The sequence below is a fragment of the Marmota flaviventris genome, chromosome 18 (genome assembly GCF_047511675.1).
Source record: "Marmota flaviventris isolate mMarFla1 chromosome 18, mMarFla1.hap1, whole genome shotgun sequence".
Taxonomy (NCBI): domain Eukaryota; kingdom Metazoa; phylum Chordata; class Mammalia; order Rodentia; family Sciuridae; genus Marmota; species Marmota flaviventris.
Genome location: NC_092515.1, coordinates 24,846,093 through 24,858,803, shown reverse-complemented (window position 1 = coordinate 24,858,803; position 12,711 = coordinate 24,846,093).

The window sequence follows — 12,711 nt, the reverse complement described above, 5'->3', positions numbered from 1 at the left end:
TTGTGATTAAAGTGAGGTTTTTGGCTAGGCTGTTAGATAAGTTTTGTGTTAGGGTTAGGGCCAGAATTAGATCTAGGGCTAATGTCAGGGATAGGGTTATGTTAAGGATAGTTATAGGGTTAGATTTCTGGCTAGGTCTATTGTAAGGATTAGGTTTATTGTTAGTATCAGGTTTAGAGCTAGGGGTAGGGCTAGTGTTAGGGTTCAGTTTAGAGTCCGCTTCAGGTTTAGACCTATGATTAGTTTTAGGGTCTAAATAAGGGTCAAGATTAGGGTTAGGGTTTGTGTTATAGTTAGAGTTAGAATGAGGACTAAGGTTAGGACTAGTAATAGGGTTAGGGTTTGGGTTAGGTTAAGGATTATTTTTAGATTAGGGTTTGCATTAGGGTGACAGTTTGGCTTAGGGTAAAGGATAGAGTAAAGCTAGGGTTAGGGCTACGGTTAGGGCTAGGCTCAGGATTAGATTTAGGGTTAAAGCCTAGGTTAGGACTCGAGTTAGGGGTATGTTTGTATTAGGTTTAGGGCTAGTATTAGGGTTACAGCTAATGTAAGATTTAGGGTTACAATTAGGGTTAGTTTTAGGATTAGGTTTAGGGCTAGGGATTGTTGGGTTAGGTTTAAGGTTGGGGCGATGTTTACAGCAAGGATTAGTTTTTGGATATAAATCAGAGTCATGGTAAGGTTTAGGGTTAGGGTTAGGACTTGAATAAGGGCTAAGTTTAGGGCTATATGTAGGGGTATGGCTTGGTTTTATTATAGGGATAGGGCTATGGTTAGGGCTACTTTTAGAATTAGCATTAGGATTATGTCTAGTTTTAGGGTTACACTTTGTCATCAAGTTAGGGTTAGATTTACAGTTAGCTTTCGATCTAGAGTTAGTACTAGGGTTACGGATAGGTCAAGGGTTAATATTTGGGTTAGGGCTAGGTTTAAGGTTACGGTAATAAGTAGGGTTAGAACTAGGGATAGATCTGTTGTGAAAGTTATAGTTAGTCTTAGGTCTAGAATTAGGGTTAAGGTTAGAAATATGGATAAATTAAGTCTAGGATTAGTATTAGGTGTAGTGTTATGGTTAGGGTTAGTGCTAGAGTTAGGGTTATGGTTAGGGCTACAGCTAGGGTTAGGGTTAGTGTAAGGGTTAGGGTTTAAGCTAGTGTTAGGGCTAGGGCGAGTGTTAGGTTTAGTGTTAGGTCTAGGGTTAGATTTAGGGTGTTGGTAATGGATTAGGTTAGATGTAAGTTTAGGGTTAGGTTAAGGTCAGGTTTAGGGTTAATGCATAAGTAATGGATAGGTTTAGATTTAGGGCCAGGTTTAGTGTGGGTTAGGGTTAGTGTTAGGGTTGAGTTAGGGTTAAGTCTATGGTAAGGTTTAGGTTTAGGGTTAGGTCTAGGGTTAGGTTTACAATTAGGATTAGGGATAGGGTTAAGTTTAGGGATATGGTTATATTATGGTTAGGGTTAGAGTAAAGTTTAGGATTAGAGTTAGGGTTAGTGCTAGGGTTAAGGTTAGATTGGGGCTAGGGTTAGGTTTATGGTTAGGGATAGGGATAGGTTACATTTAGGCTAAGGGTTAGGCTTTGAGATAAGTTTAGGAGTAATGCGAGGTTTAGGGTCGGGGCTACGTTTAGGGTTAACATTATGCTTAGGGTAGGTTTAAGCCTCGGATTACGGCTATGTTTTTCCTTAGATTTAGGCCCAGGATTAAGGCTGTGGGTAATGTAAGATCTAGGGTTCTGATTAGGGCTAGTTTTAGGGTTAGGGTTATGGCTAGGTCTAGTGTTAGGTTTAGGTTTTTGGTTAGAGTCAGTTTTAGCGCTAGGTTTGGTGTTGCTCTCAGGATCAGTTTTCAAGTTAGAGTTAGTTTTACAGCCAGAATTAGGACTAGGTTTAGTTCTAGCAATATGGTTAGTGTTTTTTTAGGTTAAGGGTTATTGTTAGGGCTAGGGCTAAGGGTTTTTTTTAGCTCTAGGGCTATAGTTATGGCTATATTTAGGATTAGGTTTAGTTGTAGGGCTGGTGTTAGGTTTAGGTATAAGTTTACTTATAGGGATAATTTTAGGGTTTGTTTTAGGGGGAGAGTCAGAATTAGACCGAGGGTTTGTGATAGGGTTAGGATTTGGGTTAGGGTTAGTGCTAGAGTGAAGGCTAGGGTTAGGACAAGTAATAGCGTTAGGGTTTGGGTTAGGCTAAAGATTAGTATTAGGACTAAGTTTAGAATTATGGATAGAGTTGGGCTTAGAGTAAATGATATAGTTAGAGCTACAATTAGGGCTAGGTTTAGGTTTAGGATTAGTGTTAGGATTAAGTTTAGATTTAGAGTTACATCTAGGTTTAGGGCTCAGATAAGGACTAGTTTTTCTGTTAGATTTAGGGCTAGGTTTAGGACTATGGCTAATGTAAGAACTAGGGTTGAGATAGGGTTAGATTTAGGGTTAGTTTTTAGTCAAGGACTCGTGTTAGCTTTCTCTTTAGGGTTAGTGTGATATTCAGAGCTCGGGTTAGTGTTAGGATATAAGTAAGGGTAAGGGTTAGTTTTAGGCTTAAGACTCGAATTAGAGCTAGGGGTTTATGGCTAGGTGTAGGGTTAGGGTTTGGTTTAGGTTAACATTTAGGGTTAGAGGAATGGCTCAGTTTTGTTTCAGGGCTAAGACTAGTGTTAGGGTTATTTATAGGAATACCAATACTGTTAGGTCTAGTGATAGGGTGAGGTTTAGGCTTAGAGTTAGGGATATATTTAGAGTTATTCTTAGATATATGGTTAGGTCATGGACTAGGGTTAAGGCTAAGATTAGGACTTGTGCTAGGGTTATGGTAATGAATAGGATAAGAACAAGAAATAGGGCTAGTATGAGAATTAGAGTTAGTTTTAGGCCTAGAGTTAGGAGTAGTTTAGGGTTAGGGCTAAATTAGGGCTAAACTTAGTGCTAGGATTAGTGGTAGAGTGGGGCCTATGGTTAGGGCTAGAGTTAGGGTTAGTGTTAAGGTTAGGGTTAGGGCAAGGGTTAGTGTTAGGGGAAAGGATCAGTTTATAGCTGTGTTCAGGGCTAGGGCGAGGGTTAATATGAGGGATAGGGCTAGGATTTCACTTTGGGTGGGATTAAGGCTAGGTTTAGGGCTAAAATGAAGATTAGGGTTTGTGTAAGAGTTAGGGATAGGATTAGAGCTAGGGCTAATGTCACGTCTAGGTTCATGTTTAGGGTTAGTTTTAGGGTTAGGTTATGGCTAGGTCTAGTGTAGGGTTGGGTTTAGTGTAAGGTTCAGGTTTAGAGCTAGGTGTATTATAAGGGTCAGAGTCAGTGTACGGTTTGGTTTAGGTTAAGGTTTAGAATTAAGGCTTGAATTAACATTAGGGTTAGGATTAGGGTAATGGATAGGGTTATGTTTAGATTTCAGGTTAGGTTTAGAGTAATGGATAGAGTTAGTGTTGATGATAGTGTTAGGTTCGGCCTAGTGTTAATATTTGGGTTAGGCTTACCTCTAGGGTAATGGATAGGGTTAGAGCTAAGGTTAGGCCTAGAATTTATGTTAGGATTAGGGCTAGGTTTAGAATTAGGATTAGGTTTAAGGTAAGTGTTAGTGTTTCAGGTAGTGTTAGGGCTAGGGCAAGGGTTAGGGTTAGAGTCAGGGCTAGGGTTAGGGTTAGAGTAAGGGTTATGTTTAGGTTAAGGCTTACAGTTTTAGCTAGGTTTAGGACTAGGGTGAGGGTTTGAGTTAGGGTTAGTTCTAGTTTATGGTAGGGACATGAGTAGTGCTAGGTTTATGGCTAGCATCAGGGCTATGGGTAAAGTAAAGGTTTAGGGTTAAGGCTTGAATTAGCTTTAGAGTTAGGGTTAGGGTAATGGATAGGGTTAGATTAAGGGTTCAGGTTAGGTTTAGGGTAATAGATATGGTTAGTGTTAGTGATAGGGTTAGCATTAGGCCTAGGGTTAGCATTTGGTTTGGCTTATCGTCAGGGTAATGTTAGAGCTAATGTTAGGGCTATGGTTAAGCTTAGATTTAGTTCTAGGGTTTGAGTTAGGCCTAGGGTTAATGTTAGGGTTAGGCTCTAGGTAAGTAAAAGGGTTTAAGCTAGGGTTAGGGCTAGGGCGAAGTTTATGGCTAGAGTCAGTGCTAGGGTTAGGGTTATGGTTAGGGTTATGTTTAGGTAAGTGTTATCATTTGAGCTAGGATTAGAGAAAGGGCGAGTATTAGGGTTAGGGTTAGGTATAGGGTTACAGTTAGAGTTATTATTACAGCTATGATTAGGCCTAGGATAAAGGCTAGGTTTAGTGTGAGGTTTATGGTTCACTTTAGGGATATGAGTAGTGTAAGAGCTAGAATTCTAGTCATGGGTAGTTTTAAGGTTATGGTTATAGATAAGTCTTGTGTTAGGGTTATGTTTTGGGGTAGAATAAGGTTTGGAGCTAGGGTTTCTGTTACGGTAAGTGTCATTGTTCGGGTTATAGTTAGGTTTATGGTTAAAGGCAGAATTAGGACTAGCATTGGGTCTAGGAATAGGGTTAGTCTTTGTGTTAGGTTAAGGGTTAATGATAGGGGTAGTGGTAGGTATTTTTGTTAGGGCTAGGGCTAGTTTTATGACTTTGTTAAGGATTGGGTTTTGTGTAGTGCTAGTATTACTGTAGATTTAAGTATAGGTTAAACTGTAATGGTAGGGGTAGTGTTGATTTTAGGGTTAGGGTCAGGTTTAGACTTCAGATTAGTTTTAGGGTCAGAGTAAGGGTCAGGGTTAGGGTTAGCATTTGGGTTAGGGTTACAGCTAGAGTAGGACTAGAAATAGAGCTAGGGTTTGGGGTAGGCTAAGGAATAGGGTGAGGACTAGGGTAAAGTTAGAGTGAGAGTTTGGCTTAGGATATAGGATAGTATTTGATTTTGAGTTAGGGGTAGGGCTAACGTTAAACTAGGGTTAAGGCTCATATTAGGGCTAGGATTTGTGTTACCATTAGGGCTACAGCTAATGTAAAAACTAGTATTCCAATTAGGGCTAATTTTAGGGTTAATATTAGGGCAATGTTTAGAGCTAGGGTGAGTTTTAAGGTGTGAGTCAGGGTCAGGATTATTTCTAGGGTTAGGTTTAGGACTCAAATTATGGCTAGCTTTAGGGCTAGGTGTAGGGTTAGGGTTTGATTTAGGTTAAGGGTTAGATGTAGGGTTATGGCTCAGTTTTGTTTTAGGGCTAGAAAAGGTTTACGGCTAGTTTTAGGGTTAAGGTTATGTATAAGTCTAGTGTTAGGGTTAGGTTTTGGGTTAGCATAAGGATTAGAGCTAGGGTTTATGTTAGGTTAAGTGTCATTGTTCGGGTTAGGGTTAGGTAAAACTTTAGGGTCACATTAAGGTATTTCTTTAGGGCTAAGGCTATATTATGACTCTCTTTAGGATTAGGTTTAGTCTAGTTCTAGTGTTACTGTTAGGATTGGGTATAGGTTTACCAGTAGGGTAGGGTTATGGTTTGCTTTAGGGTTAGGGTCTGGTTTAGACCTAGGGTTAGTGTTAGGGTCAGAATAAGGGTCAGGCCTTGGGTTAGGGTTTGAGTTAGGGTTAGAGCTTGAATGAGGACAGGATTAGAACTAGTAATAGAGGTAGTGTTTGGGGTAGGTTAAGGATTAGTTTTAGGACTAGGGTAGCATTAGGGTGAGGATTTGGCTTAGGAAAAATAGGGTTACATATAGGGTTAGGGTTAGGGTTAGGTTTAGGGCTAATGTTAGGGTTAGGGTTAGTGTTAAACCTAGGCTTAGGGCTCAGATTAGGGTTAGGATTTGTGTAGAATTAGGGCTACAGCTAACTTAAAAACTAGGATTCCAATTAGGGCTAGTTCTAGGGTTAGCATTATGGCATTGTTGAGAGCTAGGATTAGTGTTATGGTCTAAGTCAGGGTGATGGATTTTTCTAGGGTTTGGGTTAGGACTCAAATTAGGGCTAGGTTTAGGGCTATGTGTAGTGTTAGGGTTTGGTTTAAGTTCAGAGTTAGGTGTATGGTTATGACTTGGTTTTGGTTTAGGGCTAGGGTAGGGTTATGACTAGTTTTCCAATTAGCATTAGTGTTAAGGCTAGTGTTAGGGTGAGGTTTAGGCTTACATTTAGTGTTAGACCCAGGTTTAGGGCTAAGATAAAAATTAGGGATAAGCTTGGGAATAGGGATAGGGCTAGGTTTTGGGTTATCTTAAGGTATAGGTTTAAAATTAGGGATATGGATATTTTGAAAGTTAGAGTTAGTTTTAGGGCTAGGAAGTGGGTTACGTTTAGGGTTAGGGCTATATTAGGGCTATGACTAGCGCTAGGTTTAGTGTTAGTGCTAGGCCTAGTGTTAGGTGTAGAGATAGGGTTAGTGTTAGGTTTGGGTTAGGGTTAGAGTTAGATTTAGGAAAAGGGATGTGATTATAGATAGGTTTTAGGCTAGGATTAGGGTTGGGGTTAGGAATAAGGCTAGGATTAAAGCTATAATGAGGGGTTTTATTAGGGCTAGGGCTTTAATTAAAATGAAATCTAATGTCAGGACTAGTTTTCTGGTTAAGTTCAGCTTTAAAATTAGGATATGGCTAAGTCTAGTGTAAGGGTTAGATATAGGGTAAGCACCAAGTTTAGAGTTAGGTGTATTATTGGGTCAGGGTCTAGGTTGGATTTGATGTATGTTATAGGGTTAGGTTTAGGTTTAGGGTTAGGGTTAGGGTTAGGGTTAATGTTAAGATTAGGGTTAGGGTTAGGATTAGTGTTAGTATTTGAGTTAAGTTTAGGGTTATGGTTAGTGTTTTGGTTAGGGTTAGGTTTAGAGTTAGTGTTACGTTAATGGTGAGCATTAGGGTTAGTGTTAGGGTTAGTGTTAGGGCTTAGATTTGGATTAGGGTTAGGGTTAGGGTTAGTGTTAGGGTTAGGGTTAAAATTAATATTAGTTTTAGTTTCAGGCTTATGGTTAGGGTTAGGGTTTAGGTTAGTGTTAGGGTTAGGATAAGTGTTAGGGTTTGGGTTATAGTTAGGGGTAGTCTTAAATGTATTCTTAAAGTTAAGTTTAGGGTTAGTATTAAAGTTAGTGTTAGGGTTAGTTTTAAGTTTAGTGTTAGGGTTATTTTTAGGGTTAGGGTTAGGTTTTTGTTTTGGGTTAGATTTAAGGTTAGGGTTTTGCTAGGGTTTGTGTTAGTGTTCGAGTTATTGTTACATTTAGTGTTAAGGTTAGTGTTATTGTTAAGGTTAGGCTTTTGTGAGGTTTAGTGCTAGAGTTAGGGTTAGGATTACTGTTAGGGTTAGGGTTAATGTTAATCCATGGTTACTGTTAGGGTATGTTTAGTGTTAGGTTAAGGTATAGGGTTAGGTTTAGGTTTAGGGTTGGTGTTAGTTTTAGGGTAAGTTTGATGGTTAGTGTTATGTTAGGGTTAGAATTAGGGTTAGTGTTAGGGTTAGGCTTAGAGTTAGTTTGTGTTAGGGTTAAGGTCAGGGTTAGGATTAGAGTAAGTGTTAGGGTATTGGTTAGGGATAAATCTAGGGTTAGTGTTAGGGTTAGGGTTAGGGTTAATGGTTAGGGTTAAATTTAGAGTTAGAATTAGAGTTAGGGTTAGGGTTAGGGTTAAAATTAGGGTTAATGTTAGGGATAGGGTAAGAGTTAGTATAAGGGTTAGTGTTAAGTTTGTGTTAGGGTTATGAATAATGTTTGTTTTCAGGTTAGTGTTGGGTTCAGGTTAGGGTTAGGTTTAGTATTACATTTAGGGTTATGGTTAGAATTATAATTGGGGTTATTTTAGGGTTTTTGTCAGTGTTAGTGGTAGTGTTAGGGTTAGTGTTAGGATTATTGTTAGGATTAGGGTTAGATTTAGGGTTAGTGTTAGGGTTAGTGTTAGTTTTAGGGTTAGGGTTAGGTTTATGGTTACTGTTATGTTTAGGATTAGGTTTAAAATTAGTGTTAGGTTTACGGTGAGCATTACGGTTAGTGTTAGGGTTAGTGTTTGGGTGAGTGTTAGTGTTTTGGTTAGGGTTAGTGTAAGGGTTAGTTTTAGGTGTAGGGTTAGGTTTAGGGTTAGTGTTATGTTTAGGGTTAGGGTTATTGTTAGTATTAGGGTTAAAATTAATGCTAATGTTAGTTTCAGGTTTTGGGTTAGGGTTAGTAATTGGGTTAGTGTTATGTTTATGGGTAGGTTTAGGATTAGTTTTAGGTTTATGGTGAGCATTAGGTTAGGGTTTGAGTTAGGGTGAGTGTTAGGGTTAGGATTAGTGCTAGGGTTAGGGTTAGTGTTAGGGTTAGTCTTAGGGTTATGGTTAGGGTTTTTATTAGGGTCTGTGTTAGTTTTAGAGTTAGTGTTTGGGTTAGTGTTAGGGTTAGGATTATGGTTAGCGTTAGGGTTTGTTTAGGGTTTTTGCTAGAGTTAGGGTTATGGTTAGTGTTATGGTTAGGTTTAAGGTTAATATTAGGGTTAGCATTAGGGTTAGGGTTAGTGTTAGGGTTAGGTTTATGTTTCGGTTTACTAAAAAATAGGGTTAGTGCATCTGATATTGTTAGGTAGTTAGAGTTATCTTTATGGTTGGGTTAGGATTAGGGTTAGGATTAGGATTAGGATTAGTGTTAGAGTTTGTGTTTGGGTTTGTGGTAGGATTAGGTAGAATTCGGTTTAGTGTTAGAGTTAGGGTGTTTGTTAGGCTTAGTATTAGGTTTAGGAATAGGGTTAGGTTTAGGATTAGGGATAGTAGTAGAATTGGTGTTAGTGTTATGTTAGTGTTAGGGTTAGTGTTAGGTTTACTGTTAGAATTAGTTTTAGGGTTAGAGTTAGTTTTAGTGTTAAGGTTAGGTTTAGGGTTATGGTTAGGTTAGAGCTACCATTAAGGTTGGGGTAAGTTTTAGGGTAATTGTTAGTGCTAAGTTTAGGTTTAGTGTTATGGTTAGGTTAGAGTTAGGGTTAAGGTAAGAATTAGGGTTAGGGTTAACGTTATTTTCAGGTTTAGGGATAGGGTTAGGGTTTTGGTTTGGGTTTGTGTTAGGGTTAGATTTAGTGTTAGTTTTAGTGTTAGGGTTTTGGTTAGTGTTAGTGTTAGAGTTAGGTTTTGGGTGAGTATTAGGTTTATGGTGAGGATTAGGGTTAGTGTTAGTGTTATGTTTAGAGTTAGGGTTAAGTTTAGTGTTAGGGTTAGGTTTAGGATTAGGGTTAGAATTATTGTTAGTGTAATGGTTAGGTTTAGTGTTAGGGTTAGGGTTATATTTAGGGTTAATGTTAGTGTTAGGGTTAGGGTTAGTGTTAGGTTTAGGGATAGGGTTAGGGTTATGTTTATTGTTAGTGTTAGGGTTAGTGTTAGTGTTAGGGTTGCTGTTAATGTTAGGGTTACTGGTAGGGTTAGAGTTAGGGTTATGGTTAAGGTTAGGTTAAGTTTTAGGTTTAGGGTTAGGATTGGGTTTTCGTTTAGTGTTAATGTTAGGTTCAGTTTTAGGTTAGGGTTAGTGTTAGTGTTAGGATAAGGTTTAGGGTTAGAATTAGTGTTAGCTTTAGGGTCAGGGTAAGTTTTAATGTTAGGGTTAGGGTTAGGGTTAGTGTTAGGCTCAGTATTTGGTTAGGGCTAGTGTTAGGGTTGGTGGTAGGGCTAGAGCTATGGTTAGGGTTATTGTTAGGTTTAGGATTATGGTTAGATTTAAGGAAAGGTTTAGTGTTAGTGTTACAGTAAGGGATAACATTATGTTTAGGGATATGTTTAGGTTTAGGTGCAGGGTGTTTTTTTCTTTGCCTCTGCATACGGCTACTTCAAAGGGAACAAAAAATTGAGAACACACTGTAAAGTAATTGAGTGTGTCAAGATTTGCAGCTATCACAAATCATGTTTCATTTAGAGTTTCAACTACATCTATCTCTATAGGGGAAAATGAAGTGAAACCTAAATATTAAAGGGTTCCTCTTAACCAACACTTCAAATTAGAAGTACGAAATTGAGGGCCCAAGTGCGACTGGAGTACCAATATTCATGACAAGTAACAATATATTCGGGTGAAAAAATATTTGCTGAGATTTCAGTAAACTCGGGATTCTGTGAAAACCTCACAAACGTTTTCCAATGAAAGTGTTTTTTTTTTTTTTTTCCTGCCTCTGATTTAGGCTATTTCAAGAGGGAACAAAGCATAGAGAGTACACTGAGAACACATTCAGTGTGTGAAGTTTCAAGCAGCTAGCTGATACCGTGTTTGATTTAGAGTTCCATCCTCATTTATGCCTATAGGGGAAAACAAAGTGAAACCTAAAAATTCACACTGTTCCGGCAAACGAATGCTTCAATCTAGAAGAAGGAAATTTAGGGGACCAAGTGCGACTGGAGTAATGATCATTCCTGCAAGTATCAACAAGATTGGGTGAAAAAATATTTGCTGAGATTTCAGTAAACTCAGAGTTCTAGGAAGCTTGGCAAATGCTTGCAAATGAAAGTGGTTTTCCCCAGCTTCTGCTTTGGGATACTTCAGGAGGGAACAAAGCATAGAGAGCGCAATGAGAACTAATTGACTGTGCCAAGTTTAAACCAGCTAGCACAACACGTGTTTGATTTAGAGTTCCAAATGCATCTACCCATATAAAGGAAAAATAAGTGAAACCTAAAATTCGAACTGTTCCTGAAAATGAATGCTTCAACCTAGAAGAACGAAATTTTGGGTGGCAAGTGCGACTGCAATACTGATCATTCCCACCAAGTATCAAAAAGAACGGATGTAAAAAAGTTTGCTGAGATTTCAGTAAACTTGGAGTTCTGTGGAAGTTTGCAAATGCTTTCAAATGAAAGTGATTTTTTCTTGACTGACAAGTGCCACTGCTTAAGGCTACTGCAAGAGGGAACAAATCATAGAGAACTCTCTGAGAACTAATTGAGCATGTCAAGTTTCAGGCAACTTGCACAAACCATGATTGATTTAGATTTCAAAATGCATCCATCCCCAGAGGGAAAAATGAAGTGAAACCTTAAATTTCAAAGTGTTCCTGAAAACAAAAGCTTCAACGAAAAAGAATGAAATTGGGGGGGGGGGTCAAAGTGTGACTGGAGTACTGATCATTACCACCAATTATCATCAAGATTGGGTGAAAAAAAATTTGCTGGGATTTCAGGAACCTCGGAGTTCTGTGGAAGTTTGGCAAACACTTTCAAATAAAAGTGATTTTTCCTTGACTGACAAGTAGTAGTCTTAGGACTACCACAAGAGGGAAAAAAAGCATAGATAGCACACAGATAACTAATTCAAGGTGTCAAGTTTCAAGCAGCTAGCACAAAGTGTGTTTGAATTAGGGTTCAAATTTAATCTATCCCTATAGGGGAAAACGAATTGAAACCTAAAAATTCAAACTGATCCGGCAATCAAACGCTTCAACCTAGAAAAACAAAATTTGGGAGGCCAAGTGTGACTGGAGTATCGATCACTCCTACCAAGTATCTACAAGATCAGGTGAAAAAATATTGTCTGAGATTTCAGTAAACTCGGAGTTCTGTGGAAGCTTCACAAACCCTTTCAAATGAAAGTGATTTTTCTTTGACTAACAAGTGCCTGTACTTAGGGCTATTTCAAGAGGGAACAAAACATAGAGAGCACACTGAGAACTAATGGAGGGTGTGAAGATTCAAGCAGCTAGCAGGAACCCTGTTTGATTTAGAGTTCTATCTCCATGTATACCTATAGGGGAAAACAAAGTGAAAAGTAAAAATTTAAAGTGTTCCTGCAAACGAATGTTTCAACCTAGAACAAAATTTGGGGGGCAAGTGCAGATGGGATACAGATGATTCCTGCAAAGTATCAACAAGATCAAGTGAAAAAATATTTGCTGTGATACCAGTAGACTCGAAGTTCTGTGGAAGATTGGAAAACGCTTTCAAATAAAAGCTTTTTTCCCCAGTTTCTGCTTTGGGCTACTTCAAGAGGGAACGAAGCATAGAGAGTGCAATGAGAACTAATTCAGTGTGTCAAGTTTCAAGAAGCTAGCACAAACTGTGTTGTATTTAGATTTCCAATGCATATATACAACTGCTTCTCACCCTATAGGGGAAAACAAATTGAAACTTAAAAATCAAATTTTTTCCTAGAATCAAACGTTTCAACCTAAGAGAACCAATTATGGTGGCCCAAGTGTGACTGGAGTAATGATCTTTTTTGCCAATTATCAAAAAGTTCGGGTGAAAGAATATTTTCTGAGATTTCAGGGAACATGGAGTTTTGTGGAAGCTTGGCAAACACTTTGAAATGAAAGTTAAATTTCCTTCACTGACAAGTTCCTCTGCTTATGGCTACTGCAAGAGGGAACAAAGCATAGAGACCACTCTGAGAAGTAACTGAGCATGTTAAATTTCATGCAGCTTGCACAAACCGTGATTGATTTAGAGTACCAACTGCATCTATCCCTATAGGGGAAAATGAAGTGAAACTTAAAATTTCAAAATGTTCCTGCAAAGGAACACTTCAACCTAGAAGATCAAAATTTGGGGGGCCAAGTGCGACTGGAGTACTGATCATTACAGCCATGTATCATCAAGATAGGTTGAAAAAAATATTTTGGGGATTTCAGAAAACTTGGAATTGTGAGGAAGCTTGGCAAACACTAGCAAATGAAAGTGATTTTTCCTTGACTGACAAGTGCCTCTGCTTAGACGTACTTCAAGAGGGAACAAAGCATAGAGCATGGACTGAGAACTAATTAAGTGTGTCATGTTTCAAGCAGCTAGAACAAACCATGTTTGATTTCAACTGCATCACTCCCTATAGGGGAAAACCTCAAAATTCAAA